Below are 21,181 nucleotides of genomic sequence, written 5' to 3' on the forward strand. Positions count from 1 at the left end.
CTCATTTGCCATTCTGACTAGTGATTTTGAAAACAAGTATTTAAGTGCCTAAATTATTTTCCCTTAATAACAGAAACAGTGACTCACTGTGTCCTGGTATCTCTGGTGGACCAAGAACTCACTGCAGGTATGTAGGAAAATATTGATTGGTGTAAATCATACAATGGTAATTTTAGTCCAAAAGAATCAATCTTAAACTGAGCAAACCTGGCAAGGCAAGCTGATACATGCCACAATTAATGGGGATTGCTTGACAAGAATCTAAAAACAGGAAAGAAGACCTGTTTACTTGTCACATGAAAAATTAAGTTATGGGTCTGGTCATGGCAGTCAACCGTTTTAGTCAGATAGTAACATGCTGAAGGGCAGCCAAGTGACAAGTGTAATCACGGTAGACAATTTATAGACATCATAATACCTTTTTCTTTTTCTGAAGAAACGATTGAATTGTAATTATTGCTGCCTTGTTTTGTAATTATTTAATCTATTCAAGCTAGCCACACTTCAATCTCCAGTAATCAAAGCAACAACTAAAATGTAAGTGGTTGAAAATCTTGCTGAACTGTCTGTGGAAAATTAGAAAATATTATTTTTTAAAGATTTTGTCTTTTAGACCAGTTTTAGGTTTACAAAAAAATTGAGAGGAAGATACAGACCTTTCTCATACACCTCCTGCCTCAACACATGCATACCCTCTCCCATTATCAACATCACTCATCAGAGTGGTACACGTTTTACTAAGGATGAACCTACATGGACAAATCACTATCACCCAAAGTCCACAGTTTCTATTATACTACACTCTTGGTGGTGTGCATTCTATTGTTTCGGACAAAAGTATAATGACATATTCATCGTTATAATATACAAAGTATTTTCACTGTCTTAAATATCCTTTTGAGCAGAAAGAAGACTATGTCCAGAGCGAAGGATGAAATCCTGCCCAGAGGTACTAAGGATAGTGTGGTTGTATTGGATGCCAGAGGAGAAGGGTTCTGAAAGTGAGGGAACAGGTAGGTTGTGTCAGACAGTATCATGTTCATTATTTCCACAGTGGCTGGCCAAAAGGCAATGTGTAAAAATTTTGACATATGGGGAAAAAGTCATTTAAAAAACCTCAAGCCCCTGGAAATCACTGATATTCTTATTATCTCCATAGTTTTGTCTTTTCTGGAATATTTTAAAGTTGGAATCATACAGTATGTAGCTATTTCCAGATTGGCTTCTTTCACTTAGTAATATATGCACTTAAGTTTCCTCCATGTCTTTTCATGGGTTGATAGCTCATGGTTTTTAAAGCTGAATAATATTCCATTGTCAGGATGTACCACATATTCATCTACTGAAGGATATCTTGGTTGCTTCCAAGTTTGGGTGATTATGAATAGAGCTACTATAAACGTCTGTGTGCAGACTTTTGTGCATAAGTTTCAACTTCTTTGGGTAAAACCGAAGAGAGAGGTTGCTGGATCATATGGTAAGAGTGTGTTTAGTTTTGTATGAAACCTCCAAATTGTCATCCAAAGTGGCTGTACCATTTTGTATTCCCATAAGCAACGTATGAGAGTTCCCATTGCTTCACACCTTCACCAGCATTTGGTGTTGTCAGCGTTCCATATTTTGACCATTCTAATGGGTAACGGAGTGCTATCTCATTGTTGCTTTAATTGGCATTTCTGTAATGACATATGACGTGGAGCATTTTTTCATATGCTTATTTGCCACCTGTATATCTTTGGTGAGGTATCTGTTAAGGTTTTGACCCATTTTAAAATTGGTTGTTTGTTTTCTTATTGTTGAGTTTTAAGAGTTTTTGTGTATTTTGGATAGCAGTCCTTTATCAGATGTGTCTTTGAAAATATTTTCTTCCAGTCTGTGACTTATTTTCTAATTCTCTTGATATTATCTTTAGCAAAGCAGAAATTTTAAATTTTAATTAAGTCCAGTTTATCAATGATTTCTTTCATGAATCATGTCTTTGGTGTTGTATGTGAAAAGGCATCATCATACTGAAGGTCATCTACATTTTCTCCTATGTTATCTCCTAGGAATTTTATGGTTTTGCATTTTACAGTCAGGTCTACGATGCATTTAATTCAATTTTGGGGAAGGGAGTAAGCCCTGTATCTAGGTTAATTTTCTTTTGCTTGTAGATGTACAGTTGCTCCAGCACCATTTATTGTAAAGACTATCTTTGCTCCATTACATTCCCTTTGCTCCTTTGTCAAAGATCAGTTGACTATATATATTCAACTCTCTTCTGTCCCATTGATCTATACTTTCACCAATACCACACTCTCTGGACTATTGTAAATTTATAGTAAGTCTTGAATTTAGGTAGCCTCAGTCCTCCAGCTTTGTTCTTCTCCTTCAATATTTAGTTGGCTCTTCTGGATCTTTTGGCTCTCTATATCAGGTTTAAATTTAGTTGTTGAAATTCATAAGATAACTTGCTGGGATTTTGATTGGGGTTGCATTGAATATATATATCAAGTTGGAAAAAACTAACATCTTGACAACACTGAGTCTTCCTATTCATGAACATGAAAGATTTCTCTGTTTATTTAGTTCTTTTTTGATTAATTCATTACCATTTTGTAGTTTTCCTCATATAAATCTTGTACATATTTTGCTAGATGTATACCTAAGTATTTAATTTTTGGGGGTGGTAATATAAATGTATTATGCTTTTAATTTCAAATTCTATTTGTTCATTATTGGTATATAGGAAAACAATCGATTTTTGTATATTAACCTTGTATCTTGTAACTTTGCTACAATCACTTACTATGCCTAAGAGTTTTTGTTGATTCTTTTCAATTTTCTACATAGACAATCATGTGATCTGGAAAAAATCTTTCTTACTATACCCATGGAATCTAATATAATATGCTTTAATAAATGCTAGTATCCAGATATTTAAATGTGTAATGTATTTAAAGCTAGATTTGAGAAGATTTTAGGAATTTAATATCAAGCCTGCAATTCTCTATCTATTGCTTTATAATAAACCACTCCAAGAATTAAGAGCTTAAATAAAAATTTATTATTATATATTTGGATTCTCTGGATTGACTAAGCTTAGTTGGGCAGTTCTCACTTGGAGTCTCTTATTCAGTTGTAGCCAGGTGGTAACTGTAGTTGCCTTTAGGATCAACTGTTCTGGAAATCCAAGAGGGCTCATTCACATGGCTGTTTTAACAAAGTCTGTTTGGAGATTTCAACCAAATTGCCTTCATGTGGCCTCTCCATATGACTTGGACTTCTCAAAGCAAATGCTATGATTCTGAGAGGCATGAGCCCCAAAATAAACACACCAAAAGAGAAGACACAGAAGCTTTCAAGTCAAAATAAGTGTTTGTGTTAGTTTCCCAGGGCTACTGTAACCAAGTACCACACACTGGGTGGCTAAAAGCAATGGAAATTTCTCATCTCCCAGTTCTGAGGCCGGAAATACAAAGCTAAGTCTTCATCAAGGCTGTGCTCCATCTGAAGGTACAGTTTCATGACTCTCTCCTAGGCTCTGGCAGCCTCAGGCATCCATTGGCTTGTGGATGCAAAACTCCAGTCCTTCATCTTCACATCAACTTCCCTGTCTATATATCTATCTTTGTGACTTCATTTCCTCTTTATAAGGACCAAATCCAATTTTATATTTTACCTAATTTTAACTTGATTGCATCTACAAAAGACTCTATATTCAAATAATGTCATACTCTGAGGTACTGGGGATTAGGACTTTGGCATATCATTTTGGGGGGATATAACTCAGCCCATAATGGAGTTATACCTCAGTTAACACAGTATAATACCTGCTGTGTTCTATTGGTTCAATCTCAAAGCCTGCCAGTTTCAAGGAGATAGAACATAGACTCCACTTTTTGAGGATGGATTAGCTAGTCATATTACAAAAAAGTTTAAGGGGTAAGGGATAAGTATTGTTGTGGCCCTTTTTGCAAAATACAGCCTGCCATACTCCACCCTCCATCAACAGTCATGTTTCTTTTCTCTATGCCAAACTCACTTGCCCACTGCAAAGAGCTAATTACAACATCGTCTAAATCAGCTCCTGGTAGAGATAAATAAGGCTGTTCAGGTAGAGTTCCTTGGGTATACAACTTCTCAAGTATGGTTACTTTTGATTTGAAGACTTGTAAACTAAAAAGTTACCTGCCACTCACACACTGATGTACAATGTTGAAACAGAGATAGGTAACCAAAATAGACATATTTTTTCAAAAAGTAAGGAATGCAATGTAAATACCAGTTACTAGTCCATAGCCATACAGAAATCCACCAAGATGCATAATTCCAGTTCCTGTAAAACCCGCTCTTTGATTGCGATTTTCTGTGGTTCTCAGTTTAGGGTTTTGACAACATCATTTAAGGCATCCATCCTTTTCTAGAAAAAACATAATGGTCTGTGTTTCTAGCTGAGTATATTTTTCAGCCAACTTCTGTCCTCTAGGTTTATAGGTACTAAAACTGGTAGGAAAAACAAATAAACAAACAAACAAAAAACAAAACCAGAAAAACCTAAAAATTAAAATTTCAAAACAAAAATGACAGCTATTTTAGGTATTGTGGAGTCTGGAAAGCTAAGGGTTTTCCTCTCATACCCCTTTGCTACTAGGGCTTATCTTATGACAAAATTATCACCAATGAGATGTAAACAGAAGTCTGCTAATGGTTCTTCCTTTCCCTAAATCTCATTGTTTATCTTCAGAATACTGATATGAGGGCTGAGATTCAGCAGTCATCTTGTGTCCATGATGGGAAAATTAAGAGAATTTAAATATCTTGGTCCTACTATCCTTACACTGCTGGATAAGACTGCAAAAAGCTGAAGCTTTCTGTTTCCTGGGTTCTTTGAGAACCCGTGTGCACACATGTGAGAAACATCCCAGTGGGGAACAGAGCAGCTACAACACTTCCAGATTTACTGTTACAGAGAGATAAAAAAAAAAGAAGCTCTTAATTGAGAGTTCTCTTATGTGCAATTTAAGGCAATCCTAACCAATACAAGTAAGGGAAGCTCTAATTAACCTATTCCTGAAAAAGTGTTTGTTGACAGTTTATATTTCAAGGACTGTGGTAGGTACTAATTATTCATCTGTGAGCTACACAAACACAGTTGATGATCTCCAGGAACTCAAAGTCGTAGAGATCCCTAGGTGAAAAGGATGTCTCTAAAAAGGATCCAGGCTCCAATCATCTTTTTCTCCACCATTTTAAACACCTGACTTTGAACTTCATGGATAAAAGATAGTACCTGTTTCTGTACAAAAAAGGCCGAAGATGCACGTTCTAAGCTGTAAGAACAAGTAAGTGTGAAGAGTTAACACAAGACTGACATGTGATTTAGGAAAATATTCTTCTCCATAGGGACTTATCCCTCCATTTCATTATCTACAAATATGTACATGAGAGTCCTAAGAGAGGCTGGCAAACTAAGATTTTTATCTGGGTATCATGCATCCACAGCAAAATCATAATGCTTTAATATTATTCTTAATATTAACTTATTCAGAGAGAATGGCTATTTTATAGGACACTAGTAGTGACTGCCACAGAAGGCTGATCCAGATGACAAGTGGTAAAGATCTACAGTAATCAAGAGCTCATTATTTCAGGCAAGGTTAGTTATAATAAAGTTCACTTTTTGTTTTTTAATTGCAGACATCATTACTTCCAGGCAGCTAGCCTGGGAAGTTGCATGCTAAGTAAAATAGCCTCATTTTTGAACAGGAAAGAACAATAACAACTACAATGTCCTTGAGTTATATTTATGTCTTTGAAGGTTTTCAGTGGCCCCATCATATTATCTGATCAGGAAAAGAGTTGTGGATTTAAGAGCACAGAACATACTAGAAAAAATGTCAAACTTCTAAGACATTGCTTCATCGTTTTATTATTACAAATATCACTTTCCCCAATTCTTTATGCCTAGGGCCCTCAACTCTATTTTCTGTAAGTTCCTTAAGCCATTTCTTCTCTAGTAGTTTTAAGAGTCCCTATTTTTCACATGCACATATAATCACATTTCCTTCTGATGTTTCTCAGGGACCTGAGTTTTTCTTAAACACCATGCTTCAAACAGTGTTGTGTGAGAGAATAAGTATGACATGCTGTTCATTTATATAATCATAAAATCTTTAGAATAATAGAGATGGAGAAGATCTTAGTAATAACTTGGTCAAACTTATTCATTTTAAAGATAAGTGACCAAAGGTCACAAAAATATTGTTATCTGTATTATACCCAGGTCACTTTCCTTTGTACCCCACTTCTGGGATTGCTCTACATGGGAAAACTCCATCTGGTGGTGAGAACAGTTCCTAGAGAGAATGACAGTGGCCCATGGAGAAGCGAAGCAGAGAAAGTGATCACAGAGACAGCCACTCGAGTCATTTAACATCTAAACTATATTTTATAAACCCATTTTCTAACTGTTGACCTTCAGATGAATTTTTTTTTAAAAATGCTCTCATTATTTCATATTCAGTAAAAGTTACCATGGAATTCCAAAGTCCTTGATTTGCTATCAACTGAGTCACGTTGTTTTCTCCTCTCACTGGCTATGGGAAAAAAAATTAACTGAGTGTGAAACTTTTGCTGTTGCATGAAGGTGTCAAAAGAATAAAGAAAATACACCACCCTAGTTTTGGGACTTTATAAAAGTAACAAGAATTTTCTGTTCTTGCAGAAGGCAGAGTGAATAAAATTTGTAAGAAGCAAAGCTTTGACATATGATAAATTGTAAGAATGGATTTTATCCTGAGGCCCTAGAGACTACTGAAGAATACTATGTAGAGCCCAACATGGTCAGATGTGTGTTATAGAAACCTCTCCACCAGCTGTAGATATTGATTAATTTTTCATGGTGATGGGAAAATACAAGTTTAAAGGATTAAACTCTAATGCAGTATAAATAAGAGAAAATTTCAAAAGTATTAGATGGGGAAAAAAAGTAACAAAAAGCAATAAAGGAGAAAAAATTGACAAGCAAAAATAGTGGATAGAAAAAAATAAGTAATAGCAGTGAGAGTAAATACAAAATTGATCAAACTAAAATGTATAGGTTCAATTTCCCAATTGGGAGAAAATATTGTAAATAATAAAATACCAACTCATCTCACAGTTCTAGATCTACCACTTTTTTCTACCACTTTTCCTACTACAGTTCAGTAAATGGAATCATCATTCATCAGTTTCTTAGCAAAAATTTATGAATTACATTTGATTACTCTTATTTTCTTTTATCTCACATCCAACCATTCAGCAGGATCTGTGTGATCCATCTCCAACTATATCCTCAAACCATCCCTTTCACTGTCTCACTGCAGCAAACCAGTCCAAGCAATCGCCATATCCAGCCTGGGCCATAGCAATGTACTTCTAGCTGGTCTTCTTCCTCTCTTTCCCTTCTCCAGTGCATTCCCTTCCTCTGAGAATGATATTAAAAAATAAATCTGATACTATCATACCCTGGCTTAAAATCATATTAGAGGTAACTATTTAATTTAAAAATAATCCCAACTCCACTTGATGACTTCTGTTTCCAGCTATGAGTTAGTAACAAGGACAGATTTACCTTGCCACCGTAGACAACTAAAACAGTAGATAAAATATATGAAACAATGTTTTTCAGACATTAGGAAAACAACAGCAAAACAGTCATTTATAAAAGCAGGGAAAAAATTCTGAGCCTTACAAATGCCCCAGCTTAATGCCTAGAGGGAATTGCTGGGCCAAAGCACAGGAGGGAGAATCAAACTGAACTCTGTAGTCTCCTTCAGTTGGAGAAACAGAGCTCAGAGTTCAGGAGGCCCAAAGCATCCAGAAATCTAAAGACAGAGTACTGAGGAGGAAAGAGCTGCCCAGAGAGCTCCAGAGCTCTAGAAGAAAATCCCTACCTTTGTCTGAGTTCTTATCAGCACACATGTGCGAGGAAATTACAGAGCTGGGGAAAGAACCACCAGAAACAATCGGATGGAATAAATCCTGGAGCTCCCATGAGGCTGGTTCTTGTTTATGGTCAGAGTGAAAAACCTCAAAATTCCCATCAAAAAGAGCATTCAGAAAGCTATTGCCTCAGTAGTGGGGCCAAATTAGCCCAAGACTAGAGGTTGCTCTGGCCCCAACTAACAAAATTTAAAAACAGGGTTTGGCAAGACCAAACTGATCCCAAGTAATTTTATAACATCTTAGAATAAAACTCAAAAATATTTAAATAAATGCAAAAAAATCCAACACCCAACAATGTAAAATTCCCAAGTTCTGGCATCGTTATGCACTGAACTGTGTCTCCCCAAAAGATACATTGAAGTCCTAACCCCAAAACCTATGAATGTGACCTTACTTGGAAATGTCTTTGTAAATATAATTAAGTTAAAATGTGATCATTAAGGTGGGTCTGAATGCAATGACTGACATCCTTATAAGGTGAGGGAAATTTGGCATATGGAGTCATATGGAAGGAAGATGGCCTTGTGAAGACAGAGGCAGAGATTAGAGTTATTTTACCACAAGCCAAAATACCTGGGACTACCAGATGCTGGAAGAGATAAGGAAGGGTATCCCCTTAGAGCTTCAGAGGAAGCATGACCCTGATAACACCTTGACTTAAAACTTCTAGTCTCCAGAGCTATACAGAATATATTTCTACTGTTTTAAGCAACCCAGTTTGTGGAACTTTCTTTTGGCTACTCCAGAAAACTAATGCAGGTAACATAAAAAATTACCAAGCATACAAAGAGGTAGAAAAATGTGAAACATAATAAAGAGTAAAGTTAATCAATAGAATTTAAGATCCAGAATGACTTAGATGATAAAATAGGTAAATAAGAATAATAAAACATCTAACATAAATATACTTCATATAGTTCAAGAAATTACAGTAAAGCATGTGCATGATGAGAAATATGGAAAACATAAAAAAATGATTACATCAGACTTCTAGAGATGTAAATTACAATGTTTGAGATGAAAAATACACCCTATGGGATTAATGATAGATTATACACTGTGGAAAAAAAGATTAATGAACTTGAATACAGAGCAATAGAAATTTTCCAAAATGAAATAGAGAAGAAAGACTAAAGAAAAATATTAATGTGACATCAGTTATTTCAAAATTAGGTGCATATGTAATTAATTAGAATTCCACAAAAGAGAGAAAAAGTAGGAAAGAAAAAGCATTTGAAAAAATAATGGCCAAGAATCTTCCAAATTTGATGTAAACTATAAACCTACAGATCCAAGAAACTCAATGAACTGAAAGCAGAAGACATGAAGAAATGATACCAAGGTATATTTCAAAGATAATGCTTACAATTAGTGATAAAGATATTATTAAAGCAGAGAGAAGGAAGAAACACACACACACACTTCCATACTGAAGAACAAGGATAAGAATGATTTTAGATGTCTTGCTGAAAGCAATACAAGCCATAAAGCTTTAAACTCTAGACAGAAACCATCAACAACATCAACCTAGAATTCTGTATCCAGTGAAAATATTTTTCACTCTCCATTTTATGACCTACGAGATTGTAAATTTCAGTCATCATTTCTCTCCACTCTGTATTCATTTTTTACACTCTCATGAAGATGGCCCACTTCAGTTTACACAACATTTCTAATTCATTCTCAACTGAGAAACATTACATTTATCCTTTTGCCTAGAATGTTCTTTCCCCAGACTTTAGCAACCTGGGTTCTATCACTATTCAGGTAACAGCTCAGGCCTTCTTTGATTATCCTAGCTATAGAGACTGGTGTGATTAACACGAATCAAAATTGATTGAACAGCAAGTTACCTAGCTTTATTTAAGGAATGTATGAACATTTTTTTCTTAATAGGTAAAGAAGCGTCTAAAAATGTAATCACTCTCAAAAAAATCCAAGAATTGTACATTACGCAGGGCAAGCAGTAACAATAAAATAAAACTTACTTTGCTGATAGGTAAGAGTGATAAGATTTGCTAATAGTTTTGAAAGAATAAGGAAAGTTAAGAATGATGCCAGGTTTTGGGACTTGGATGACTAGAAGAATGAAATTTTCATGGAAATAGGAAAAACTATGGGAGGAGTGCTTAGGAGGAGGAAATCAAAGGTGTATTTTGACATATAAAGTTTAAGATATTTATTAGATATCCAGGTGACGATGCCAAATAGGTAGTCAGATGTACAAATCTGATGTTAAGGACAATGTTACACCTAAAGATAAATTTTGTAAGTTGTCAACATATAAATAGTATTTAAAGTCATGTGACTAAATTATATGACCTGGAGAGTGTGTGTAGATGTAGGTATTAAGACTAAACTCTGTGTATTCCCACTTTAATAGTTAAGCAGATAAGGAGAAACCATCAAAAGGGACTGAAAAAGAGAGACAAATGACCCCCTAAAAGAACAAGAAATACTAATGTACTAATCTTTAAGTGAAGATAATTTTTTCAAGGAGGAAGTGGCAAAAAGGTATCAGATAATACTGAGAATTTGAATAAGACAAGAACAGTTAATTGATTATTGATTGTGCCATGTTGGTAATGTTTACAGGGGAAGTTTTAAGAAGTGGTAAAAAATGTATGAGTCCCACGTGGTTTTATTGATCATTTTCATATTTTCAAGAAAATGAGAATTTCTAGGTTCTTTAAGTTTTCTCAGAGCATAGGAAACCATGAAAAACTTCAAATTCCCTGATCTTTGGCCTAATTAAAAAAATAATAATAATTGGACAAAGGTAACACCACATTATGTATAAATGTAGATGAAAATATTGTTATTAAATATTAGGATGCTGATTATATGAGCATACACTTCTACCAAATAAGGATTCTTTTATAAATATGAAGTAGGCTCAAATTTGGAAAATCTATTATGCAACTTATTAATACATTAAAAAAATAAAACCAATATGAATCTCAATGGGGAAAATTATATTTTAGAGGTAAGAAAATTGATATATATAGTGTTTAAGAAATATGTTCAAAATAGACGAGAATGTACATGGCATAGCTGAGGTTTAATTGCAGGTCTTTCTGACTCCAAAAAACTTTTTGTATTAGATAAACCAATTTAGTTGTTGCCCGGGTGTCACATAATCCTGAGTGAATCACAAGTTGTCCTAATAAAATAAATGGTTGAATCATTTAGGAAGTAACAGAAAACCTGAATAAGAACTTCTCTCTCTTATCAGGAAGATAAAACCTTTCCCAGAAAACCCCCAGCAAGCATCTTGTTATGTCTCATCGACCATAACTGGCTTACATGACCTCTGTGGCTGTCACAAAAGCTACATGGATTTTGAAGACTCCCTTGTGGGAGACTGCCAGAGAACAAGGGGCTGGAGGCTATTGGGAAACCAAACCATGTCTACCACAGTGGCATTAATTTTTGATTGCTGTCAAATGTTAACTTCAAACCATTTCCCCTTCCTCCTTGGTGCAATAAGGAAAGCACAGGACAAGGTGAAAGAGAGGAAGCATCTGCATTTTAGCCAATGAGCCCACTCACTTCCAGTCATTTCTCTGTTCTGAAATATTTCTATAATGCAGTCATGGATGCCCATAGGAACTGCTAGTTTGGCAAATGTTTAAGAATAATTCATTTTATAATGTAATCATTCATCAGGGAGCCAAAGACAGTTTTATTGAATTAGTTACATAAAATAGTTTATGGTTGGAGGACACTGGAGGGCAAATCACTAGTAGTGGTGATTGGTCTTCCGTGATGTGCCTCACACATCAGGAAATAAAATAATGTGAATATGGGAACAGCTAAAGTGATATATGAGGGTTCCAAAGCCATTGTAGGCAACTTTTCTTTGCTTCGCTCTAGGATGTCACACACTTGAAATAATATTTTATGGGTATGTGACATGAACAGGATACCTTACGCTATAGTGTTCCATTTGTGCTTCTTGAAAAGCTCGTATTTGAACTGCATGACCACAGATCAAATGGAAGATGCTTTTAGCCAAGTCTGCGTGGTCTTGTATTTTTCATCTAAGTAGTATTCAAATCAGCAGGGTCAGCAGAACCTATTCCTCTTAGTGGTACATCCACCATATTTCAATTCGCTGTGTCTCCAACTGAAAGCAGATTTGATTCAGGTCTGATATGAACATCATCTTATAATTAGTAAACAATGAGAACCTGGGAACCTCCTTCTCTTTAACTAGATCTTCAAGTGTTAATTTTCAATTGCTCAAGCAGGGTTGATTTAGGGAACTCCTACTAAATGCACATTACAGAGCAGGATGTCCCAATTTCTTTCCATAAGGGAGTGAAGGAGGCAGAGGCATTGGGGTCTGCTGGACAGAGGGAAGCTTTAATGGGGTGGTCAGAAACTTCTTGCCTAACAAGCAAATGTGCTGAAGTTTTCTTCCTGGAATAATTTAAAACAAAATCATTTTGTTAGCATGACTTCATTAAAGTGCACTGATTCTGTGGCCATGATTCCAAGAGAGACTGTGCAGAGGAGTTGAAGCTTTTGCCATCTTTTTGACACTATTTCATTTCACTCTCTGTTCTGTCCCCCTTGAGCCTCACATTCAGCTCCACCTCACTGGGTACCTCTCATTTGTATTCTGACGTTGTGTCGTGCTTTGATAAAGATTTAACTAACCACACTTTCAGTTCTATGGAAGTGGTGGCTGTGTTGTGGTCATAAGGGACATTCATCAAAAGGATTAACTCGTTTAATTAAACCTTCTCTCTTCTGCATCATCATTTTTTCTCTGCTTGATTATTTCTATCAGCATACTAAATTTCTCTAGTAATCTCCTATTTTTTAAAACGTAAACAATACCTTGGCTCATCATTCTAGACCCACATGCACCGTCTAGCATGTCACCTCTGCTTTCTTTCATCACAAAGTGATCAAGGCTCGGTGATCCATCACTGGAATTGTTGTATTAGCCTTCATACTCTTTTAGCCTTCAACTCCAGCATTCCTGTAATCTATCTTCCACATAACATTCATAGTTACCCTTTCAAATTGTATCATAAAAATTAAATGCTTTTCCCTCTATCTTAGAATGAAATCAACTCCTTTCAAGACCTTAGCTGCTTTGGCCTTTGCCTCATTCTCCAATGTTGTCTCCAACTGCACGGCCCCCACCACCCCTCCCTCCCAGTGACATGCACCTAGCTCGCTTTGCTTCAAACAAACTCACTGCTCTTCTGTCTCTTGAATATTTAAAGGTATTTCCCACCTTAATTTGCTATTCTCCCTACTGTAATTGCCTCTTGCCCACTCTTTGAATGACATATCTCTTCATCCATCCACTGAGTCTCAGCTCAGCCATTACCTCTACAAAGTGGGCTTTCTTCTCCCTACCTTACTAGAATTGTAATCCACAAACTCTCTCCCTGATTCAACCTACTTTCATGGAACACATGTGAAATCATTTTGCTTATTGATTTCTTTGTTTATGCTGGCTGCTGTTGCGATCACAAAATATAGACCTAACACACACACACACACACACACACAACACACACACCAAAAATGTGAACCCCATAGCGGGAGGCACATGTCTGTTTGTTCAGCTCTGCATCACTCAAAACAACAACAACAAAAATTCTGGCACATATGAAATGCATAATAAATATTTTTTGAGTGAATCTTCCTTCAAATGTGGAATTGCATAAAAGGAAGAATGGTAATGTCAGAGAGCACTCAGGTTAATAATAAACACTAATATATATTATTCTAGTTATGTGTTAGGCAATCTCCTAAACACCTTACATGTGATAAAGCAGTTGATTTTCAGAACAACCTTACACTGTGGTGCTTCTATCATCCCTATGGTTTTTGTATTTGACATCAGATGTATGTATGTGTGTGTGTATAAAATTGAAGTATAATTGACTTATAATATTATATTAGTTTCAAGTGTACAACACAGTGATTCGATATTCTTATACATTACAAAGTGATCACCACAATAAATCTAGTTACCATCTGTCACTGTACAAAGTTATTACAATATTATTGACTATATTCCCTGTGCTGTTTATTACATCCTTGCGACTATTTTATAACTGGAAGTTTGTACCTCTTTATCCCCTTCACCTATTTCGGCCATCCCTGCCCCCAGCAACCACCAGTTTGTTCTCTGTATCTATGAGTCTGTTTCTGTTTTGTTATGTTTGTTTGTTTTGTTTTTTACATTCCATGTATTACTGAAATAATTTGGTATTTGTCTTTCTCTGTCTGACTTATTTCACTTAGCATAATACCCTCTAGGTCCATTTATGTTGTCACAAATGGCAAGATTTCATTTTTTTATGGCTCAGTGATAGTCCATTGTATACATATATACAGCATTTACTATATCTATTCATCTATCCATATACATTTAGGCTTCTTCTATAACTTGGCTTTTACAAATAATGCTGCAATGAACTTTGGGGTGTATATATCTTTTTGAGTTAGTGTTTTGGGTTTTCTTTGAATAAATACTCAGAAGTAGAATTGCTGGATCATATGGTATTCTATTTTTAATTCTTTGAGGAACCTCCATACTCTTTTTCACAGTGGTTGTAAAATCATCACTATTTTGAAGAAAATAAAACAAAGACAAAAGAGATCCAGCAAATGCCAAAGGATACAAAATTAGTAAGGTATGTGGCTGAAATTCCAGTCCAGGAAGTCATCATCTATTTCCTCAATCTTAAATTACATCCCAATGCTTCCTTTTTGGTGGCTCCAGAGCAACTGCCTCATAGAAAAGATGCAATGACTTCTGATTTCAAATTTGGAGACCCTGAACATCACTTACAGGGTTCAACACGTATCATCACTGGCATTTGTAGGTCAGTGGTCCACTGTCCAATGAGGAAGCAGCAATATGTAACAACTAATACTAACAGATGAAGAAATTAACAATAGTAAAAATAATAAATAATTTTGGCCTATTTTAATGTTGCTAACTCTGGCTGCTGCAGTGAGTCAGTGTGTAATGGTCGTTGTAAACTTTAGCACTTGCTTGGGCAGAGATCCATTTTAGATTGCAGAGGAGAGAAGGAAGGAATAAGACGTTTTCTCACACTTCAGTGTAACCAATTCCATTCCACTTCATTTTAATTCATTCCACTCCTCCCGAGCTCAACCCATTTTACCCTATCCTATCTTATTCTATCCCATTTTGTTTAGTTTTATTTATTCAGTAATTACTGAATACTTTTGAAGTATAAGGTTTTTAGTTTGATGTTGAGAGTAAGGGAAAAGGTAAGGATTATAATGGTAAGAGGTAGTGTATGTCTTCAAGGAGGTTGAAGTCTAGGGGGTAATTTATGCCTAGGAATCAGAAAGTTCTGCATTTCAAACATAGTTCTCTCAGGTAGTCACTCTTTTGGAGCCTCAATTTCTTCCTTTAGAACACTAAAATTTATATATGTATATGTATGTGTGTGTGTATATATATATAATCATGTTTAATATCAGATAATTAAATGCACCAATATATACAAAGAACCTGCCATAGTCACTGGAACATAGAATTTTAATTCTCTCCCTCTTCCAAAACCTATATAATAGTACAGCAAACAGTACATCATAACAGATGGTGATAATAATTTCCAGAATTTACATCAAAAACTCAGTTTTTCTTTTCTGAAAAGCTAATTTGTTAAATATAAATTTATTCCTTTCAGGCTTTTTACCAAATTAAATAAATTAGGGGAACCTCACTTTTTAGGCTATCCATACTGATATTTGAAAAAGCTGCCAGCTATAAATGTGCCACAGAGTAGAATAGATTCATGGAACACAAGGACAAAGTGAAAGAATTTAGAGGTTCTTTGGTCAACTGCCAGCATTATACTTAACAAGAACTTCAAGGTAAAGCGAGTGGAAATGAATTGCCAAAGATCACACTGATTTAGTGATTAGTCCAGATACTTCATTCTCCTTGTTGTGCTTTGGCCTCCTTGCTGTAACCCCTAAAATTCTAATAAAACACATCTATTAGTGAGTGAATACATTTTTGTACACTAGTGATATCCTGGATAACAATAAAGAATTCAGGAATTGCCCGTCAAAGTCTCTTGTAAAACAGAATGAATTTCTTTCAACCTTTCATCTTCATTACCTTCATTTTTCCTTCCTTCCTTCCTTCACTTAACAACTATCCGTCAAGCACCTACTTATGACTCATTTTCCCAAGACCTTAGTTGCTGTTTTTGACACAGCAAGTTTAATAAGACCAATGGCCATACCACGGTGGTGCAATCAGTTCTTTTATAAACGAACAGAGCACATTCACACAGACCCACACAATCACACACACACTGTAAAAAAATATCTGAGGAACTTATACAAGTTTTAAAGCAAAATCTGGGGCTTGCAAGATCAATATTAATCACTAATAACTGAAGATACCCACATAAACACAACGTTCTAAAAACGGAAATAAATGATTATAGTTTTTATTGTAATATTCATAATGCTTATTATAGACCATTTAGATAATACTAGAAAACTGGAAGGGACAAAAAAAATCATGGATTCACTACCAGGAAACAACCACTCTTAATATTTACTAATTTTTTGACATATAATGTTTTTTGAGGGATAGTTCAGATTTCAGTGCCCACACAATTTTATAAACTTTTACCATAAACTCTTTATATGTATTTAAAAATAATATTCCATTATTTGCTATTTATTTGGTCATGCCCTTAACAAAATCTATCTTCCACTCTTAACTACATTTTTTTTTCTTTTTTTTTACTTTCATTCCAAACCTTGAAAAGTCACTCAAAATAAAGATAACTCATATTGGAAACCTAGTTATTGATTACATGTTCAGAGATATTGAAAAGGAAAAGCAGGAACAGTCAGAAATTGAATTCTGACTTCTGAACCATTTGACACTTATTCATAAGCTAAGTCTTTTCCACAGTGTTTAGCATCTACTTCTATCTTGTATATAAGATTTTTATTAGGCTCCAATCAAACATTCTTATATTGGCAATTGAGTCATTACTGCTGACTTTACCATTTTGATTCTGCTGTTTCTCTGTGCTCAAAACCTTGCTTTAGTAAGTTGTGGTATTTTCCATTCCTTTTCAGACATGGAAAAGTTTGACTTATTCTCACCAGACTACATTTTAGGGCTATTGATAAAATTGGACTATGCTGACAGCCTTTTGGTCTGAACTTTTAATTATTGTTTCATTTATTAATTCATTCATGCATTGATTCACTTGCATATAAATTCATGTACTCATGCAGTAATTCCACCACTCCCCCCCAAATTTTCTAAGTCTCTTCTATATACCAGTCACTGTGCTAGCTGCTGAGGATTCACAGGTGAATAAAACACAGTTCTTGATCTTGGAAGACTCTTAGTTTTGCAAGGAAGAATGTTTGATCCCTTTGTCTTTGCTAACTTCTACCCTTCTAGCACCCTGTACCCTGAGAGGAAGTGCTTCACTGCACTCTTACTTTGTATTTAGACATCATATTCCCACCAGATTCTGCTTTGTGTATTCACCAACACCTTTGTCTCTCTCCCCCAAATTTATTCTGAATCCTAAGCTCTCTCTGAGCCAATCTTACTCCATTGCAGAAAGCCTGACTATGCTCAGCAATGGGATATAACAAGAATCATTTAAGAATTTGTGACACTCTGGCACTATCCCATCCTCCTACTCCAGTAATACTTAAGGGTGTTATCTGCAGAAGGAACCAAGTCCTTTCTCCTAATCAAGCCAAAAAATTGCATTTTTTCACAGCTGGAAAGAGACTGTAGGTTTTATGAGAGGAGTTTTATTTCTTCTTCATCTGCTGGAAAGCAGAAAATGAATTCTCAAGGTTAAGTGGTAAAAAGAAACAGTTCAGTGAGTTTCTCTTAAATTTTCTCATATGGAGCCTACAGAAATTCCCTGAATATCCTCAAATGTTCTGTTGAGGAGATACTGTAGGACAATGCCAAACTGCCATTTTCTATCAATGTAGAATGAAGGCAGCATTATGAGGGGATGAACAGAAAGACAATTCACTAACCCATAGCTGGAAGATGAGTGTTCTGCATGCCAAGGCGATTTTCTACCTGGATTTCTGAAGATGTACAATTCTGCCTTTGATACAATAGAAGTCTGTATTTATCTCAACAACTAGTCAGAAATAATGCAATTGTTATACTACTCTATCAGTCAGGGTTACTCAGAAAAACAGAATCAAATGTAAATAAGAGATATGTATGGGATATTATCTATTGATCTATCTACATATAGACATATGTGTTATATATGTGTATACACGTATGCATATGTGTTGTATATGTGTTATATATGTTATATACACAGAGAGAGCTTTTAAGTAATTGCCTTATATGTTTGTGGGGAATGGAAAGTCTACAGATCAGGCAAGCAGGCTGGAAACTCAGGCAGGATTTATATGTTACAGTCTTATAGAGAAAATCTTTCTCAGAGAATCAGCAGTGTTTACTCTTAGGATCTTCAACTTATTGGATGAGACCACACAAATTATCAAAGGCAATCTCCTCGAATTATAGTCAGTTGATTGTAAATGTTAATTACATCTACAGAATACATTCACAGCACCATCTAAGATAATATTTGACCAAACAACTGAGACCTATAGCCTAGCCAAGTTGACATTTAAACTTAACCATTATATCTGCCTGTGTCAGCAAGTGAATTTACCAGTATATGGTTCAACAGATAAATATAAAACTTTCCATTTTATCTTTATATGATGACAATTTTTTAATAATTTAATTAATTTATTTTTTTATACAGGAGGGTGTTATTGGTCATCCATTTTACACACATCAGTCAATCCCAGTCTCCGAATTCATCCCACCACCACCCTACCCCTGCTGCTTTCCCCCTTGGTGTCCATACGTTTGTTCTCTACATCTGTGTCTCTATTTCTGCCCTGAAAAATGGTTCATCTGTACCATTTTTCTAGGTTCCACATATATGTGTTAATATATGACATTTGTTTTTCTCTTTCTGACTTACTTCACTCTGTATGACAGTCTCTAGATTCATCCACGTCTCTACAAATGACCCAATTTCATTCCTTTTTATGGCTGAGTAATATTCCATTGCATATATGTACCACATCTTCTTTATCCATTCATCTGTTGATGGGCATTTAGGTTGCTTCCATGACCTGGTTTTTGTAAATCGTGTTGCAATGAACATTAGGGTGCCTGTGTCTTTTTGAATTATGGTTTTCTCTGGGTATACACCCAGTAGTGGGATTGCTGGGTCATATGGTAATTCTACTTTTAGTTTTTTAAGGAACCTCCATACTGTTCTCCATAGTGGTGGTATCAATTTACATGCTTACCAACAGTGTAAGAGGGTTCCCTTTTCTCCACACCCTCTCCAGCATTTGTTGTTTGTACATTTTCTGATGATGCCCATTCTAACTGGTGTGAGGTGATACCTCATTGTAGTTTTGATTTGCATTTCTCGAATAATTAGTGATGTTGAGCATCTTTTCATGTGCTTCTTGGCCATCTGTATGTCCTCTTTGGAGGAATGTCTGTTTAGGTCTTCTGCCCATTTTTGGATTAGGTTGTTTGTTTTTTTAATATTAAGCTGCATGAGCTGTTTATATATTCCGGAGATTAATCCTTTGTCCGTTGATTCGTTTGCAAATATTTTTTCCCATTCTGAGGGTTGTCTTTTCATCTTGTTTGTAGTTTCCTTTGTTTTGCAAAAGCTTTTAAGTTTCATTAGGTCCCATTTGTTTACTCTTGTTTTTATTTCCATTACTCTAAGAGGTGGATCAAAAAAGATCTTGCTGTGATTTATGTCAAAGAGTGTTCTTCCTATGTTTTCCTCTAAGGGTTTTATAGTGTCCAGTCTTACATTTAGGTCTCTAATCCATTTTGAGTTTATTTTTGTGTATGGTATTAGGGAGTGTTCTAATTTCATTCTTTTACATGTAGCGGTCCAGTTTTCCCAGCACCACTTATTGAAGAGACTGTCTTTTCTCCATTGTATATCCTTGCCTCCTTTGTCATAGATTAGTTGACCATAGGTACGTGGGCTTATCTCCGGGCTTTCTATCCTGTCCCATTGATCTATATTTCTGTTTTTGTGCCAGTACCATATTGTCTTGATTACTATAGCTTTGTAGTATAGTCTGAAGGCAGGGAATCTGATTCCTCAAGCTCCATTTTTTTTCCCTCAAGACTGCTTTGGCTATTCAGGGTCTTTTGTGTCTCCATACAAATTTTAAGATTTTTTGTTCTAGTTTTGTAAAAAATGCCATTGGTAATTTGATAGGGATTGCATTGAATCTGTAGATTGCTTTGGGTAGTATAGTCATTTTCACAATATTGATTCTTCCAATCCAAGAACATGGAATATCTCTCCATTTGTTGGTATCATCTTTAACTTCTTTCAACAGTGTCTTATAGTGTTCTGCATACAGGTCTTTTGTCTCCCTAAGTAGGTTTATTCCTAGGTATTTTATTCTTTTTGCTGCAATGGTATATGTGAGTGTTTTGTTAATTTCTCTTTCAGTTTTTTCATCATTAGTGTATAGGAATGCAAGAGATTTCTGTGCATTAATTTTGTATCCTGCAACTTTACCAAATTCATTGATTAGCTCTCGTAGTTTTCTGGTGTCATGTTTAGGATTCTCTATGTATAGTATCATGTCATCTGCAAACAGTGACAGTTCTACTTCTTCTTTTCCAATTTGAATTCTTTTATTTCTTTTTCGTCTCTGATTGCCATGGCTAGGACTTCCAAAACTATGTTGCATAATAGTGGTGAGAGTGGACATCCTTGTCTTCTTCCTAATCTTAGAGGAAATGCTTTCCTTTTTTCACCACTGAGAATGATGTTTGCTGTGGGTTTGTCGTATATGGCCTTTATTATGTTGAGGTAGGTTCCCTCTATGCCCACTTTCTGGAGAGTTATTATCAGAAATGGGAGTTGAATTTGTCAAAAGCTTTTTCTGCATCTATTGAGAAGATCATATGTTTTTTCTTCTTCAGTTTTTTAATATGATGTATCACATTGATTGATTTGCGTATATCGAAGAATCCTTGCATTCCTGGGATAAATCCCACTTGATCATGGGGTATGATCCTTTTAATGTGTTTTTGGGTACTGTTTGCCAGTATTTTGTTGAGGATTTTTGCATCTATATTCATCAGTGATATTGGTCT

Source organism: Balaenoptera borealis, assembly GCF_965194805.1.
Source record: "Balaenoptera borealis genome assembly, chromosome: 15".
Taxonomy (NCBI): domain Eukaryota; kingdom Metazoa; phylum Chordata; class Mammalia; order Artiodactyla; family Balaenopteridae; genus Balaenoptera; species Balaenoptera borealis.